We start from the raw sequence: 18971 nt of genomic DNA, 5'->3' as shown, positions 1-18971 counted from the left end.
AAGGGAAACTTTAGCTTTGAATCTGCAGGTGCTTTTCAAATACTCAAAGCCATCAATGGAAACTCATTATGTAACAAAACTGAGTTTTGCTCAATCAAATGAAACAATTCCAATAATCTGCAGCTTACCAAATCCACTTCCCTCTAAATTCTTTCCAATATAGTACCGTCTTGTCTCATGTAATTTTGTGTCCACTGATCTATAACTCATGTAAATTCTTTCACCAGTTTAAAGGTCTCTTTTAATTTGATTTTATTAACGATTGTAATTCTAATAGTCTAAAACCAGCTCAAAAGTACGTGTAGTTAACCATTTATATTTTATCTGTTTTGTGTTGTATGAGCTTATTGTGTCAATTAAATGAATGCATGTCACCTGCCACCTTTCATGCCAGAGTTTGAAAGAGAAATTAAGCTATTTTTGTTTTGGTTAAACCTTGAAAATAAAAATTTTGTGCAATCTCATACGATATTGTGATATTTCACATGATCTGGAGTATGTGTTATGAATGACTGTTAGCTACTGTGGCACCAAATCCTTGGAAATTTGGTGCAATAGTTAACGCCACAATTGCTCAATATTTGTAATACTGATTAGATGTGGTGGCCATCAGGAATAAGGTCGACTACAAAGTTAATCAGTTGTAGATGTCCATCCAGTGACTGCTGTGAGAGTTTCATTTAAACCCATCCAGTAGTTCTTGAGACATTTTGCTAACGGTACATACAGGCAAAAATGTTTTCACTGTTTTCCCTTGGAGAAATAATTAAGTTAAGGTGCCCCGTTTCACTTGTCCAGATTAATTATTGCGGCATAATTCACTACAAGATGAATCTGTCATAAAGCAGAATGTCTCTTTGTCCCGAGCCTGACTCAGTTCCCCATCAGCAATCATTTTCTGCAGTTTAACATATTCACCTCATTGCAACCTACTCATGCTGCTGAACCATCAGCACATCACATCAGATTCCTCCACCATACCTCTGGGTCACTAGTTGGAATTCACCCCCTTTATTGCCTTTTTTCCCCTCTATGATGTGTTGAAGTGACTTCAGCAGAAAATGACTTCCTGCGCGTTGAATCTGTGCGGCTGAAAATGTTCAGAGACAAACAAACCTGAGAACAAAGTCTGCCAACAAGCACCAGGAGCCAAGCCTGGGAGAAGAAAAGGAGTGCAACAGGCTTATGATGATGTATTGTATATTTTATATCAGTGAGGCACACTAGACCTTGCGCTCAGTTGCCATGGTTTCATACAGCTGACCACTCGCTTGTTAACAATTTTCACACTGCCAGCTTGATGAATGGAAAAAAATTATTCATTACTTTTTCTAAAAGGCTCCTACTACAACAGCGTATTTGCATCACTATTGAATTAACTTTTTTATTTAAATTCTTTTTTTTTATCTCAAAATTATTATTTTTTTCTTTTTTTCTCCCCAATAAAACTTTGACTATTTGTCAGTTAAATTGAGACTTTTTTGTGCTAATAAAACTGACTCGTTAACATTTACACCTTAACTTTCAAGACTTAAACTTGATGAATTGAACCCTGCTGTGCTCCTTTACCCAACTGTATTTGTTTTACTGAAGAACAACAATGTATTAGTGAACTCTACTTTCTACTATAGTACTGTACAATGTACTAATTTCATGAAACTCAGATGCTTAAACACAGTTTTTTGAGGTTAAAGTAATTATTGTGTGTACGTTTACAACAGAGTCAACCCCAGTCAAGATGGCTGCCACTGCTTAGCAACCATATCAAACAGAAATGGCAACAACTCATTCAATTTTACAGATATTGAGCTAATATTTGGTGTGGTAGTGGCTGAGAGTCATCTTCAACTCATCCTCAGAGTGTTCACACATTTCTTGAAATCTTGCAATATCACAGTTAACATTGTTTTCAACGTTTGACCTAAACAACTCCATTTCTCATCATAAGATCTTAGTCTAAGACTGGAAAGAATGCTGGCGGGCGATATGCATATATATTCCTTCAATCCTAAGGCCTTAAACAGATATTTTGAGTTAAAATCGATTTACACTAACCCCAAAATGTCATGCGCTTTACATTATTTTTCAGAAGATTTCAGAATATCTATTTGTTTTATTACTGAACCCGCTTGTGACTCTTGTTTAAATCAGGGCTGATTTAGAACATTCAATTGAAAAGAAATACTCATTCAAGAACATCCAGGATGGTTATATAATGAGTCAACCTACATTTAAAAAACACTAGAGAGTAATCTGAAGAATCAGTGCATCTTACAAATATTTTCTCCAGGATCCAAAACTTATGGAGGAATAAATATTCTGTTCATCTTACTCACTAGTTAAATAAATCGTCTCTTCTCTTAAAGAAAGATGTAATTTTAAAAACATTTTTTTTGATGCATTTCTGTTCTGGCTCACTTAATTTGCTGTGCACACACACACACACAAAATCCATCCAAGAATCTTAAAATCTGAGTCATTTGCTGTAGAGAAGTTTAATAAAAGCTTAAACTTCTTATGCATTATTAAGAGCAGGTCGAGCAAAGTGCGAGCTGTGGCCTGTGTGATATTCACTTCCTGCAACAAAAATCCAATATGGCAGCTGACAAACTAAAGTTACTAAATGATTCACAAACCCAACTCATGTAGCTGTAGTGCATTTTTGAAATATTAAATATATGATAGAAAAAAAATCTAAGAATCCCAAAATCTGACAGTTATTTGCTGTAGATGATTATAATTAGAGAGAAATAAAATTAAAAATATACCAAAGTTTGTGCTCCTTTAATTTGTGGTCAATAAGATTTGCATTCCAACACACTGACAATACACTGAAATAAGATGAGTAGCAAAAAGCTGATTCACCCCTCACTCATTGTGATTCAAAATGAATTTGGTTCAGTTATTCAGTGCTGTACAATACAACAAAAGAAAGAGATGACTCAATGTTATTTAGACTAATTTACTACCTTAAAACTGTTCAAAAAATAGCCTTTGTTTTAAAATTACAATCCACTTACTCATAAAACCTTACTCACGAGGCAGCAAATGAGGTTAACACTTTCTAACTCAGCAGTGAGCAGCCAAAATGTTTTTTTTTAAATATATTTCATACAACATAATTAAATGTATGGATTTGTACTGATGCAAACAGACTAATACGTCTACAATTCCAAAAATGCATCTATTCACAGCTCCAATCATATCGTGCATGTCCATAAAGCGAAACAAATTGGTCAATCTTGACATCCCTATTTGAGACAAAGCTTTCTTGTTTGCAGTGTTAGCAACTTTGTCACTATATTGAGTGAGAATTCAGCAACATTTAACAAAGTAGTGACTAGTGGCTTCTTTTTGGTGTTTTTGGAGACTGACATGAAAGCAACCTTTGGTTGTTGCCGTTCTCAACGAGCAGCGGGTGCTGTCACGTCGCCCTTCCCCCGTCCCCAAACACTGCAGGCGGCCCAGTCCTCATGCAGCGTCCCTCCCAGCTGCAGTCAGAGGAGAAGACGTTCCACCCTCTGCACACGAAGCCGCCACCGCTGCTGCTGGATGATCCCACCCAACTCAATGAGTCACTACTAAAAACCAAACCAGACTTCACACTAAACTTAAAAACAACAACAAAAAAAAAAAACTGAGTAACTCTGAGTGTCCCTTTTGGGTCACTTTTACTGGAACTGTGACAGAGAAAGTTAATTTGTAGTTCTAAACATATTAAGAATGCATTTTTGACTATTCTTTCTCACTTTCTGCTATTTAGCAATTTTTAGGTACAGTACATTTCAAACCCAACAAGACTCTCAGGCAGAGGTTGGTCCACCCAAACCCAAACTGAGAAGAGTGGTGTATACAGTTCAGTGCAGCGAAGAATGTTCAGACCTCTATATTGGAGAGACCAAACAACCTCTCCACAGACGCATGGCTCAACACAGGAGAGCCACCTCTTCGGGACAGGACTCAGCTGTCCACCTACACCTCAAGGATAAGGGACACTCCTTTGAGGATCAAAATGTATATATTTTGGACCGAGAAGACAGATGGTTTGAGAGGGGGGTAAAGGAAGCCATCTATGTCAAAAGGGAGAAACCAACGTCGAACAGACGAGGAGGTCTCAGATTTCAGCTTTCAAAAACATATAATGGAGCTTTAGGCCTGATCCCCAGTCAGTTTCACTTCAATCAACACCTGCACTCATGTGACCAGAGTGGCCCATCAGTGAGTCAGACAAACAAGGACTCTAACGAGCCTCTATTGTTAGGAGAGCGAGAACAATTTGCAAGCAATCCAGCTTACATCACATCTCAGCTTTAAAAGCTCAACTCCACACTCTCTATTTCTGAATTGAGAAAGCTCCTCGGATGAGAAGCGAAACGTCTTCAGCTACAGAATAGAAGTCCAATTGTTTTTGTTTTTTAACCTTTTTTGAACTTTTAGGGCCGTTAGTAGCTACTTTCCTTACTGAGGCGTTAGCAGCACTGCGTGTTTGTAGGTACAGACACCATTTTTCATTCAGGTAAACCAAAATGTTGAGACTGTCAGGGCTGAGGACCCAGTGTTAGTCCTTTCACAGAATGTGATGAGACACAAATGCAGCACCTTATTTATTCAAATGAAAATGTGGCCACTGATAATACGTGTGGGACTTTAATAATTTGTTGACAGGGTTAGATTGACAGCACACTGGCACGCTCAAATAAACAGGGCATCAGCAAGTGTAAACAAATTTCAATTCGAATATGGTCGTGCATGACATCACCTTTTTTCTTGCCGAGCCACAAACGGTACAAATTGGCGAGAAGCTTAGATAAGACACAGAAATGTGTTGTGAAAAAAAACCCCACTAACAGCTCTTTAGAAGTCTGTCACTGGTAAAACAATGACCTAGAAAAATTATTATTCTTCTCTTGCTTCTGTAATAAAACAGCTTCACTGAAATAAAGCATTCCCTTTAAGCAGCAATGACTGCACAGTTGCTTAAAAAGTCTGTTTGCTGACAATATGAGGCTGAGTTAATGAGAAAAATAATAATGATAAAGATAATAAAGTTTATATACAAACAAAATCATAGCTGATTTGTAAAGTGGTTAAATGGATTACCATGCATATACATGAATAATAAGTTATATGGATAATTATTTTTGCTAATCTGTGTTTAATTTGTATTTTAAAAAATTAAAATATTGGACAGAAATGATATATGACCTATAGTAGCCTACCTGTGACCTTTACTTATCACCAACGTGCACGCACATCTTTCAAAATGTCAACTCCTCAGTATTTACAGCTGACCTGCTTTAGCTTAAACAGCTCTGTTTGTGCTGATCTTTTTGGCACCGGCACTCGTATCGATCAGCACAGCTCGTCGCCTTTCTGCACTCATTTAGAAACCACAGATTGGTATGTTTGGAGGTTCACAGGAAAGGCAGCGTCAGTAAAGTTCCTGAGATTTGTGTTACTACTGACCTGTGAAGAGGCTCAGCTGTCACTTATTGGCAAGTCCAAGTTTGGATGTTAAGAGCTGTGGGTGTAAAAGTTGAACCATTTTTTTTGTCACATGGCAGGCTTCATGCAGCAAAATGTTCTGTTTAAAATGTGTTCTTAAAAAGTAAAATACTAACTTGCCCTTTTAAAATAGTGCTGTTCCCATTTTTGATAACTGAATAAGATAAATAAATACAGTGTAAACAGCGCAACAGTTTTTTTTTTTTTAAATCAATCTGCATCTGAAAAATGATTAAATTAAAAGCCCAGAATTTCTTGAAGGAATGCATATCACCCACCATTTTTTATGCCAGCGTTTTAGACTAAAGTCATCTCATGTAATTGATGGATTTTTAGCCATTTAGGTCAAGCACAATCTCATGCAATTTTACAAGATGATGCTCAGCTACTACCACATCAAATCTTAGCTCGATATCTGTTAAACTGACAGAGTTATAGCCATTTATGTGTGTTTTAAGACAATTGGCAGTTTAGTGATTCATGAGCCCTTTTGCTAATGCTACAGACAAATGTATGAACACACACGGTGGCAAAACATCATTGCCCTTTAACCTTTGGGCAATAAGATACTGAAAATTCATGAGGAATGAAATAACATTCTTATCACACCAATCAATGTTAAAGACTTGATGCAACAAAAATATTATTTTAAAATTTTATTATTTAATATAAAAAACATTTACTAAAAAAAATTACAAATCTTCTTATTAAAAAGTGTTGTTCCCATTTTGGGGAGAAGAAACCAGCAAGTCTTCTGCATCTTTAGAACAAAAAAATTCACTTATGAGTGAAACTGAAATAATCAGATAAAATGCTAGTGTTTATGTTGTTTATCATCTTCATCACATTTTTTTTATGTGGTTACATTGAAAACATTACTCAAGAGCCAAACATTAGAGATAATTATAAAAGTTATAGTTTGGATACATAAATGTGCGGGTGTTCCTGAATATTCATGACGTTTAAAGTCAGAATTATCACACCGGCCATATGGCTGAAAGAAAACTGAAGGCACAAGACCATAATGGGCAGGCTGAAGCTTCTCTAAAAGTCACTTTTCCAAGCAGATCCTCATCCAGAACTGCTCATTGCCGTGACATTTTACTACAGTGGGCAGCATTTATAGACAGACACGCATAAAAAGTCATATTGAGGGGGGAAAAAAATAAATAATAAGAGTCAGACTATGTAAATGTCATCATGTTCGCAGATTTTTTTTTTTTTTACACCCGCAACAACTGGAGTATTTGGCTTTTACAAACAGGCTACAGTGTGACTTCTGTGAATAAACAGCTTTTTTGGACTTTTGTCCAGCATTTCTCATTAAGGCTGAGTCTTTCTACATCATTTAGCTCCCGCAGCTGCACCAAACCTGCTGCTGGAAAACTGCTAACAATAAAATAAGCAGTTTTTAGAACTGAAGTTATTTTTACTACATGATGTCACTGCTTAGTAGCAAATATGCTGCATGTATTTTTAACCTGTGATCATTTCATTATGTTGCCCTATAAAGCCACTTTTGCCCTTTGGAATATAAAGAAATCAGATCCCCGTGAGCAAAACTCATTGCTGAACACGTGATTTTCTGCAAGTGGAATATGTTTCATAAATCATAACATGTACTTGCAAATACCATTTTCCTACACACAAAATGGCATTTAAAAAAAAAAGGCCTGTGTAGTGCAGAATATGTGCAGAAATCTTATGAATTTTTCAGATTGTGTGAGCATATGGTTGTAGAAACAATCACACTCAATGAGTTGAAGTCGATGTAGAGGTGACAAAATTATTTAAAGCAGATCTTTGTGATTTTCTTTCAGATTTTGTTTACTATTAGTGTGGTTGGTGTTGGACAAAACACAGATGGAGACACATAGATCACAGAATGTGATAAATTAAATGGATTCACCTGCAAAAGCAGAATGTTGTGGAATTTGTGAAAATGTGAATACAATCAGATGAGTTTAGAGTTTTCCCTAATCTATCTAAATCCTTGTAAATGCCCCTCGATATATATTTTCAATTTAAAAGAACAGAAAATAACTTTCTTCAGTTATTAACTATCTTGGCACCCAAAGAATAATGATGACAGGACAATATTCAGTCAATTCACACAAATTAAGAAAACGTCTCTGCAAGTTTTCTAACATACGATTGACACATTTTTGTTTTAATTAATCAGTATTTAATAATTTTGGATATTTTCCAGTTAAATTGTGAAACTGTATTCATTCACCACGTGATTGGATAGTTGTAGGTAAAGATTCTGTGTTCCTCAAAAAACAATTTAGAAGAAAAAAAAAGGTTTTTAGGGCCCTACAATACATTTTTTTAAACATTCTTGTTTAACTAATGGTGCTATAAATAAACTGAAGAGTCATTTTCTGGTCATATTCAAGGATGGATACTTTGTGGTTGACTTGATTTTGATCTTCTTGCCTAAGTGTGCATTGGCTGTATTGAGTACTCAAGTTTCTCCCCCATTTCTTTCTGGAATTAGCCTTTGAACTCATCTGGGCTTTTCCCCAACATCTCACCTGGAATATTCTCTAGTTGCCCACAACCCTTAACAAAAATAACAGGTATAGAAAATGAAAGATGAGGACGATAGCTGGATGATTTATACTAAAAGCTACTTTAAGGAAAGCAAACATGCCATGCTTCATTTTTTTCCATCTGCCTCCCCCTCCTGAACATAAACAGAATGGGTCATCAGCCAGTGAGGTCATCCGTTGCAGATAAAGCGTCAGTAGAAAGTGGTTTCCCTTCAGTAGCTCTGATGGTGTCCTTGTGTGAGCAGATTCACTTTTTATATTTTGTGAGCCAACCCTTCTTTTTACCTCCTTTTGCCTCAGTTCTTTTCTTTTATTTATTTATTTATTTTTTTTGCTCTGAACAAACAATGGATTGCTTTTTTAAAATTTATTGGTTTATTTTCCATTCAACAGTTTTTGTTTTGTTTGCGTTTCCAGAACTAAAACTACAAAATAACAGACGTCAGTTTTTGTCTCAATTTCACGTTTGATGAAACTGTGCTATTGTGTGTAGTGTCTGCAACCACTCATGGCTAATCAAGTTCATGTGCTTGCACATAATTTTCTGATGATTAAGATTTATCAAGAAGAAAAAAAAAACTATACTCTGCTTTATTTTACACAGTGTCAGTCAGAAAACTACAGTTCTACACCTCTCACTAATGGGAGTGCAGGTTTGAATTTAGCACTCAATCAGCTGGTTTGTTTGGTTAATTGACCAGTACTAACAGGAAACGGGGTCCATTATTGACCAATGACGTGCAGTTTTCACTGCTTCAACTGGAGGTAAACATCCCAGACAACAGCCAAACAAGATTAACTATGAGAAGACATTTAGACATTTGTAGACATTAAGTTTCTTCCTCTTTTAAAAAGGTATTCAATGCCAACTTTACAATAAGATAAAGGATATTTTGAACTATTTCAAATGATGCAGTGCGGGTCTACAGTCGAACTAAATCATGGTTGAGTCACATGATTGACAACTGGTCATAGTCAGTGTAGGTAAACAAATATGGTGGAATTAGACAAGCGTAGAATTGAAGAGATGACATTTAGGTGGAAATATAAGAAAAAAAATCTGGTTCTAAATGTAAAAGAAACAAAATAAAAAAAGAATGAGTAAGACAACTGTCAGGAATAAATACCAGGGATCACGCAAAGCAATAGAGTGCCACAAAAACAGAGCTTGGCATTCAAACACACAGCTTTTGCAAAACTTCTGCTACATTGATAAGATTTACTGTTACATTTTTTCAACTTTAGTCTAACACTGGAAACATCTATACCTTGAATCTTAATTTATTTCCAGTCAGTGATACAATATGATATACAGCACTTTGCAATCTCAAGGTAAATACGTACTAATACATTAAAATGGTCAAACTTCTCCATCCCTAATAGCGCTTCCATGGGCGTCACCACTGTTGACTTATTTTCAGTCACTTCGGCCGTTTCCATGGGTAAACAAACATGTAACTGGCAAATGTCCACAAATTTAGCAAGATTTTAAGGACACATTAACCACTGATATAAGAAAAACACTGCAAGTTTTCTTTTACTTTACGAACCATTTTTTATCTGTCTGCTTGACATTGCAAAGAGTACATTTAGGAACGAGTTAACATAAGTTACTGCCAGTGAACAGTTTCTGAACTTGGGATTTCTCTTTGTGCCTCAGTCTTATGGTAACTTTAAACAACTGAGGTGTAAATATCAGCTGACCAAAGAGCTCAAACTGAATGTCATTTGTAACTAAGTGCAAAAACAAAAGCTTCAGGCTGACTTTTTCCTATTGTAAATGTCACTAGTAAACGATAAATAGAGTCAAGATGAAACCTGTAGGCAAACCCAAAACCAGCTGTCCAACTCCCAGAAAGCAGCATATTTTTAATTTAGCTGTAAATAGATTAATTATTCCTCAAAATATGCCTAAACATATAAGAATCAGTCCTTTTAAGTTTGACTAAAATCTTGCATGCAACTATCACAAAACAGTCCCAGCAGGGGCACCTCCTCCTGTCCTCATCCCCCTTTTTTGTTCTGCTTGAGTAGATTTAGTTGACTATAGTTACTACATCCCCCACTACTGCAGACAGAAAAAACAGAACAGACTCCTCATTTCATCTCAATTTTTAATAGACACTGCCCCATTTAAGCTGTATTTTGCCATTACTGCACTGATTACCCAGCCATGCTCCACTTTTTTTCCCGATCTTGTTTCTGATGTACGGTACAGCCTGTGTTTAGGACCGGCTGCTCCTCTTGCGTGTACGTGCAGCACAAGTGGTAATAAAGTAAGCTTTTGTCATAAATCACATTTTACACTCTTATGCTTGAACCAGAATTGCAGCCGACTACAATCTTCAAATTTATGGATGTAAAATAATGGGTTTTAAGTGAGTAAAAAGGTGCTTCATTGCAATATTGTCATACCAGTTTTAATTATTCACTGTTTCTGATTGGGCCTTGGTGACTGGTAATATGTCAGTACTTCTGAGCCTTGATTTTTATTTTATTTTTTCCAAACAAGTATATCTTAAATCTGTGTGAACTCGATAATGCAGTACATCAGTACCCAACATTCTTGCTTACCTAAGTTTGAACATGCATCATACCTTTGAAAACCTTTTATCAGAAATGACGAACATCACAGTGGAAAGTGGTAAATGAGTACATTATGTTAATGCTGTACATAATATCCAAGGTTCCTGTAACCATTTTTGCAAAACTGCACTGATCTGAGTTGCCTCGGCCAATTCTGATTCCCAGTTTTTGCAAAGCTCTGCCTTGCCAATCTTGATTTTGGCCAATTCTGATATCTTGATATTATATAATGAATAGCCTCTCGTACCTTTTTGTGATTCATATCACTATTTTTAAACACCTTAAGTCTTCTTCACTCACTAAAAACTCCGCCACCACAATTGTGCTCCTGCTCACACCAAATAGCACTTAGCTGTGATACAATCACAGACCAGGGGGTGAATCTGATGTTCAATAGCCACTTAGCTCAGGAGTGTTCTCAAACCAGAGAGGGAGGATAAAAAAAAAAAAAAAGTCAGATTAAGTGCTGGATTAATTGGTCACCAGGTAATTAATTTGTGCATTTCTACAGTTTTGGTTTGCCTTTTCTTTAAAGTTGGTTATTACAAAAGGGAATGTTCAGCTATTGGGTTAGAACGCCATAATAACCTTTTGTTTGGAAAGGTGACTTTAAAAATCATTATAAATATATCAACATAATACACAATGTATTTTTACGCTTGAACAAAACAAACATAAAAAGAGCAAAAACGTAAATCTTTGACTTGAAGGATGGTTTTACTTTCATGCCCGTCATCTAAATCCTGCCATAACACCTTTCTCCTTATAATAAGTATTATCCTCTTGTAATGTAGACAGTCTAATGAAAAATAGGAGATGCATTTTGTTTTCTTGAACACTTTTCATTTCTTTGAAGTGCCTCAGTGTGCAGCCTTAGCACCGTTGGCCAATCCACTTGGGCACTCTGGGTAATAGCTTTTGCATCAGTGCTCAGAGCACCGTGCATTCAGATGAAATATCAACTTGTCGCGCAGCCAAAGACGACGACAGCTGACTCTGTTTGGTCTGCCAGAATGCTCTTTCCCCGAGGGGGGGAGGAGCAGTCTTACTTTTATGGGATTTCACAAAGTTTGCCATCGGAAGTTGACCTTAAAAGATGCAACTTGGGAAAAGATACAGTTTAGGATATTATGTACAAACTTTTGATGAGTTGTTCATTTGTAAGCCTGTTCTAGTTGACATTTAATGTGTGAATCTGAGTCGAACTTCAGCTAACTACTTTGCTCTGGGGAGTAGTTGAGGCCTGAGGATACTGGCACATAGAATACTATGTTCTTTAATTGATATTTATTGTGCACATTTGCTGTTGTATCACATGCAAACCATATTTAAGCATTAGTTGCGACATGCAATAAAAGGAACATTCTCCAGTTAGCTTGAAATAACCTCAATATATCTTGTTTTCATTAGGTGCATAATTTCACTGGATTTTTTTCTTTAAATCAGCCCCAAAATTAGGTTTGCAAAAACTGTAATACAAAAAGCACAAACCCAGTGTAATTACCATTTATTCTGACATGATTTTAATTTAGTTTTAATTTAATGTATTTTGCTTTAGTAAAATTATATTTGCAATGTTCTAATTAGCAGGAAAAAATGGTTTCTAATCAAATTTATTTATGCTTTTTCTGCCTTCAAAGCTTTCATCTTTACGGAGTACATTCCCCATGATGACACTTTCTCTTTTGACACAAAAACTGTGGAAAAGACGCTTTTTAGCTCAAACAATGTCCATGCCTTTCTGCTCTGCAGCAGTCATGAATAAAGCAAACTCTTCTTTCCCATACAAAACAGTAAGTAATTTAGAAACTGACTTAACTTATTAAATTATTCACTAAATGTTGCTGACTGTTTAACCTGAAAGCAGAAGCTGCTTTACGAAATCCAGCAGTGACATTTATTCTAATCAAATGGGAAGTTTATTGACTTTGGATGTTAATCTTGAAAACCTATTCCTTCCGCTTACAATATAAAGTCAAATCAAAGAAATATTATGCTCTGTGACAAATAAAGCAACAACAGCAACATTTGTTCATAAAACTAGGATTTTTTTGAGGCAATTCATATAGCATGCATACCAAAGATTTAAACAAAGATGTGCAGTCTGTTAATGCTTAGAGTATGTGTTTGAGATCATTTGCAGCTACTACAATACCAAATTTTATCCTGATATCTGTAAAATTGACTGAGTCATAGCCAGATTCTTTTGCTAAGGTCAACTGGCTATGGCAGCCATCTTGAACCAGCTTGACGCCAAAGTTAATCTGTTGTAGATGTCCATCCAGTGCGTCCTTTAAGAGATTTATTAAAACGTCTCCTGTGGTTCATTAGATATTTTGCTAACAAACACACACAGAGGCAATTATTGCTCACCTTTCATGGTAGTGAATAGTAATTTGCATTTACAAACACTTTAGTTTTTAGACTGATCTTACAAATTCTCATCTTTTGTCTTATTTTGTTTCAGTAAATGCATAGAGCTTCATGACATTAGAAAAACAAAATTGTAAGATTGTCAAATATTACAATAATCACATCATGTGTGATAAACTAGGTTCTGTAATCATGATGCTCACAACACGTCATATGTAGGCTTTGGACAATTAGGGGTGTAGGGGCTCCATTTGAACAACAAATACTTTGGAATCTGTATGTGCTTTTTTATTGGAATTCTTTGCAATACAGATTATACACACACTGATCTTGTGGTATTGATAAAATTTAACAACAACAATAAACATTGTGCAGCTTTTATACGTAGACCTCTCTGGTTAGGTATGCATTTATTATATGTAGACTTTTTTTGCAGCTTCTAGAGCTTATGAAACAGAAAGATTCTTTGTATTTCAAGCAATATCAACTGCTAAGCTTAACATTTGAACAAAGTCCATCCATATTTAATGTTTAAGACTAGGTAAGACTTTTGGGGGATTTCATTAGGTTTAAATTTGTAATTATTCTACTGTAAATCTTGGCATTTCCACTCTGCTGTAGCTCAGATATCCAAGATTTAAGGAGGATATTAAATCTCCAGAAGCCCCTGGCTCTGATCGGTCACGCTCTACTAAGAAGAGGGAGCCAGGTAAACAGATGTGTCGAGCTCACCACATGAGATCAAATCTGTTCTTAAGGTGGGCATATTTAATAGCCATGTTTGCCTGCGGTTGCTGTTTTATTTATAACAGAGATTCAAGGATTTTTTTCCCCCCACCGTTTTACTTTCCTGCCTTATCTAAATGTATCCCCCCCTCCCCCAATCTAGGTATTATGTTATACCAAAATATTTAAAATAATTAGTAGTAAAATAATAAATGCATGAAAGCAGTGGATGTGCTGAGTCATGATCCCACAACACCACAGTTAATGATTTGTTAATCAATCTGTGTTGCATGAAAGTCTTGCTTTGTTCAGTTTTGGCTTCCCCTGGGACCTTAGCGTGCACAAATTCTGTTGGTTTTTATTACTGTTCTGTCCACAAAAAAAAAAATCTATACTGAACCAGTGTGTCCTAATTTAAGATGCTGTCATGTGGAGGTGTCAGTGAGCCACTGGTTGAATATTGTGGCTGTCGATGTGCGTTTCTTATCTAAAAAATTTGCCCCTGTTATATTTTTTTTATTTTCCAAGAGCACATGCAAGCAAAATTCAAAATACAGTTACCGGAATAAAAAAAAAAGCGAGGTTCCAGAAAGGACAGACCTACTGAATGATTCAACTGGATTAGCATTTAGAAATAAATGGATGGCTGTGCTTAGTGCTATGGCACCTTGGCGTGTTCACAGAGTAGTTTTTGGAGGGAATGGAAGTGGCGTGCATCTATTGCTTGAAGGACTGAAGGACTTATTTATAGCCCACATGTTTACATTGTGCTTGTTTTCACCCATTCTAATATACTTGCCATCACACCTCATTTACCTCTGGTTCTTGATATCCCCACTTCTGCTGCTTTACTTTTTGCTCGCTTTTCTCTTGCTTGTTTCTAATATTATAGTCTTTTAGTGTCTGTGTTTTTGATTGCATTATAAAATCAGACAGATGTAAACCAATTACTGAAGTGACATTTGTACAACAGTTAAATATTGAGACAAAAATGAGAACAAGAAAGAAAATCTACATGTAACCTATGATTTTTTTCTTTTCATCTATCTGCATTCAGAATAATAGTTTTTGACATTTTACTCAAATGCCACGTTTATAAGATTACACAGCCCTGGAGGAGGCTCGTAAAATGCTATCCGGTGTATTGGTCACAAGTTAACTTTCATTGGAGCAGAGCTCTTTAAAACTCTGCAGCATTATGGTCTGGCACACACGGGTCTAAATCGTGTTACACGGGAGCTACACCCAACCAGACTGCTAAGCAGCAGATTCTTCTGTTTCAAACCCAAAAAGAAAACAAAAAAAAACCCAAAACAGGTGCTGAAGTAGCACCGACACTATCCTGGGCTACAGCAAAGTACTGTTTTTGTACTGTTGGTGTTAATATAAGCTCGTCAATGCACCACATAAAGCTTTAACCACAATCATTCCTTTTAATATAATTTATAAACAGCAGTTGCAACTCTTTATTTAAATACAGTTTTTGTTTAAGTATCACCAGCTGGTGTTTGTAGATCTGGCTTTAAATGGATAGTCTGGTCATTTTTAAGAGATGTTATGTCAAATAACTTACTATCATGGCTGATAGTACCTTATCAGCCATGATTTTAGTCATAGGGCTTCGAGTATGAAGAAAAAGAGTTTAGGCTAGGCTAATGGCTAGCCAAACAAGGGCCTGTTTTTCATGCTTATGAAGAATGCTACAATAGCTATAATATAAAAACTCAATACTTGAAGAAACTTGAGAGGCAGTACTTGAGAAAAACAACAAACTAAACAGTGACATGCAAAAAGGTAGAGATTCAATGTTAGCTTATGTAGTGTTCTTTCACACTAGTCTGTCTGAGAGTGTTATTTCATAAGTCTGAAAAACAAAAACATTGCCATTATTTGGCTAACGATTAGCCAAGCATGAAAGAAGACTTCTGTCCTTTTCTTCATACTTTGGTCTCTCTGACTGATGTCACTGCTGATAAGGTACCAACTACTGATGACTATAAAACTGAACATCACTTCAGATTTAAGGAGACTATCCCTTTAAACAGTAACTGTGGTTTGCAGTGGTGTTTATTATTATGAATCGGTGATCAGAATAACCAGCGTCACAAAAAATGTGTTGTTTAAAAACAACATTTACAATTAAAATCAACGATATTAATATATGCATATAGGCAATGCTTAAAACAACGTGACAAATGATGTGATTTCTATAGATGAACTGTCTTACTGCACTACAATTCCCCACTGAAATTCAATAAAACTAGTAAAAAACAACATTTGCGGTAATAGTGTAGCTTCAAAATGTGGAAAAAACAAAAATGGTTCTTGCTAGGTTTTATTTATTTATTTCAAGAACTGGCTATGCAACAATTCTACGAAATATACATCCTGTTATGAATTAAAAATAATCTCTAAACCAAGTTATTTATCCCTACATCTACTCTCATGTCAACTGTACAATACACATTTAATTAAAAAATCGAATAGAGGAATACTCCACCAGTACTGAGGTAGAGTTTGGTGATGGGAAAGAGTTTGGGTGGATGGCAGATCATGTGAAACACTTCTAGTTCACAGCTCCTTTTAGCATAAAATAGCAACAGTGCTTTTTGGTGACCCTCAGCTTGTTATGCAGTTAACATTTTCTGCATTCCACTCGGTGCAAAAAAATGTTGTACAGCTGAAAACGGCCGCTGACAGCTCACCAAGTCCAGGCAGAAATGAAAAAGTGATTTACTGTACAGGAAACACACGCTGTGGAAATTCATAACAAAGGCATGTACTGAAGCAAGTAATTAACAGTTACATGAATCGTTACACTGCCTTTTATATACCGTTCATTAACTGCTTACTTTCAACATGTAGATTAAGATTTTCTTGACATTTTACTTAAATGCCACACTTGTAGTGTTGCACAGCACTGAAGGAGCCTTTTATACTCGACGTGCTTTCAACTGTAGTGGTCACAAGTGAATTTTCATTGGAACAGAGTTGTTTAGATTACAGGTGTACTTCCTGTTACATAGGAGCTGGAACTTTAACTTACAAGGTTAGAGAGAGTGTCATTTTTTCCCCCCAGTAATTCTACTAAATGCAATTGTGTAATCTTGTTGAGTGGTTATTTTTATTATCCTGTAATTTGTACTAGACTACGACATGGCCTGGTTAAAAGTGCATTTCGAAAAGGAACATCTAGATTCTCACAACAGGCTCTCATAAAATTCATTTAATGTTATGTTGCTCAATAGCACATCATTAAATCTTATTTGGCATTCAGATCTAAGGTTATTTAGAGTTGAGAGGCAGTGATTTTGAACCACCTAACAACAACAAAAAAGAGAATAATGACATGACCTGAAAGTCCAATTTGACTCCACGCTCTTTTTATCCCCCTCTGAACCAATAACCACACTGCCACAGAAGTGCAGAACTGAATCACCACAAATATAAAAATAGACCAAGTTGAAAATCTCACTTTTCTTAGGCAAACTGAGCATTCCATTCACTACTCTACTTCAGGCTTGGCATGAAAATATGGTTTGTAACGGCGAACGCGAGGAATCCACGACTCTGTGAGGACTAATGATCTGTGTCTGTTGATTTACAGTCCAATCTCACACAAGTGTCAAATATTGCGTGGGCACCGTAACTCTATCCGTCGCTTAAGCTATATAAAATATAAAAAATGAAAAAAAAGAAAACTTTCCTAATGACTGGATGGCCTTGCTTTAATAGATTGATAAAAAAAAACAGCCATAACTTTAGTTGCTGTAACACAAAAGTAATGAAAAGTAAAGGCTGTGTTGGGACAGCCATGCATTTTACAGCATGTTAGCTTTGTACTTCACTATTTAGAACACACATGTCAAACTCAAGGCCCGCGGGCAAGATCCGGCCCTGTGTAACATTTCATCCGGCCCTCCAGTCTGGGACAGATCGAGTCTCTGATTCTTATTTTGCTTTAAAAAACTGAGCCTAATTAGTCAAGTTTTCTCTTGACAGTGACTTAGAAGCCGATCTGTCCCAGACTGGAGGGCCGGACCTGATGAAATCTAAACGTTATCTTTGGGGCCGGATGAAATGTTTCAGAGGGCCGGATCTGGCCCGCGGGCCTTGAGTTTGACACGTGTGAACTATAAGAAAGAGTGCTCATTTAATTTTAGGGGTTTTTTTGCTCTTCATTTTGCCTTATTTTTGCACTGCATTCACATACATTTCTTCAATAAATCAAACTTTTATCAGCCATTTGACACTGACAGGAGTAGTTGCACTCGAGAAAACGAAAACTATCAGGTCCGACAAAAATCAGTTGGTATCAGTCGCATCTGACATTTTCTAACCCAGCAGTGACGTTTTGCAGCGCTTCACGACTGAGAGGCAGATCATCTCATCCTCAAGATGAAACAGTTTCTTGAGGTTTCCTGCAGAAGGTGCCTGTGAGGGAAATGCCAGCCTATGGCCTCAGCTGTGAAAACCATGTACTGTGTGGAGGTGTATGCCCCTGGGTGTAGGTGGAGAACAACTCTCGGCATAACAAAACTGACACTAAGGCTTTGAGGCATCCTGTTTGAAGTTTTCTGTGCTACAAATACAGTAATCTACATGGATTTCCCAGTCCAATGGACAAATTTATTTTATCATATTGGGCTCATGCAACCTAAATAGACACAGCTTTGAAATCCTATCTGTAACATTTAAGCAGACACGATCAATAAGAACTTGCAAATAACATAGTTGTATTTCACCTAATAATGCGCAAACTAAAGTTTGACTTCCTCTGTGTTCATTTGTTTCACCAAGGTTTCTAAGGAAACAGAATGTAATTAAAAATGCCAGAAAGTCAACAGCCAGAACTCAACCTCCCCGAAGGACTGATTTCAATGAGAGTAAAGTAGATAAAGTAGCAAATCACAGACTTGTCACATCTTAGAGATTGGGAGAATGCTTTATAGAATCAAATGCAGCTCATCAAACATTTCCTACTGTTAGCATACAAACATTTTTTGTTGTCATATATGTAAACCCCAGTAAATTCTTGTCTCCATTTGCACTGATTGTACTGTTGCAACATTGCAACATCATTTCTTTTCCTGTTAGAAAAACTGTGGATAGTGTGAAATTTGTGCTGCCTACATAAAGATACACAAAATTAAACAAGCTAGAAATGAAAACCTAACGAAATACAGTCGTTTAGAAACACTACCATACTTTGTCTAGAGTGGGAAT

The 18971-nt window shown here is 36.3% G+C and overlaps 1 protein-coding gene and 1 long non-coding RNA gene across 4 annotated transcripts in view; one reads left to right on the top strand and one right to left on the bottom strand.

The window, feature by feature from the left end:
• The window catches only part of LOC112450807, a 177035-nt gene that overhangs the window by 121051 nt on the left and 37013 nt on the right, over positions 1-18971 (bottom strand). The window lies entirely within an intron of this gene.
• lrrtm4l1 (leucine rich repeat transmembrane neuronal 4 like 1) overlaps positions 1-18971 on the top strand; it is a 53582-nt gene that overhangs the window by 5555 nt on the left and 29056 nt on the right. The window lies entirely within an intron of this gene.

This window comes from Kryptolebias marmoratus, linkage group LG14 (assembly GCF_001649575.2).
Source record: "Kryptolebias marmoratus isolate JLee-2015 linkage group LG14, ASM164957v2, whole genome shotgun sequence".
Lineage (NCBI taxonomy): Eukaryota > Metazoa > Chordata > Actinopteri > Cyprinodontiformes > Rivulidae > Kryptolebias > Kryptolebias marmoratus.
This window is presented reverse-complemented; position numbering and strand designations above follow the sequence as displayed.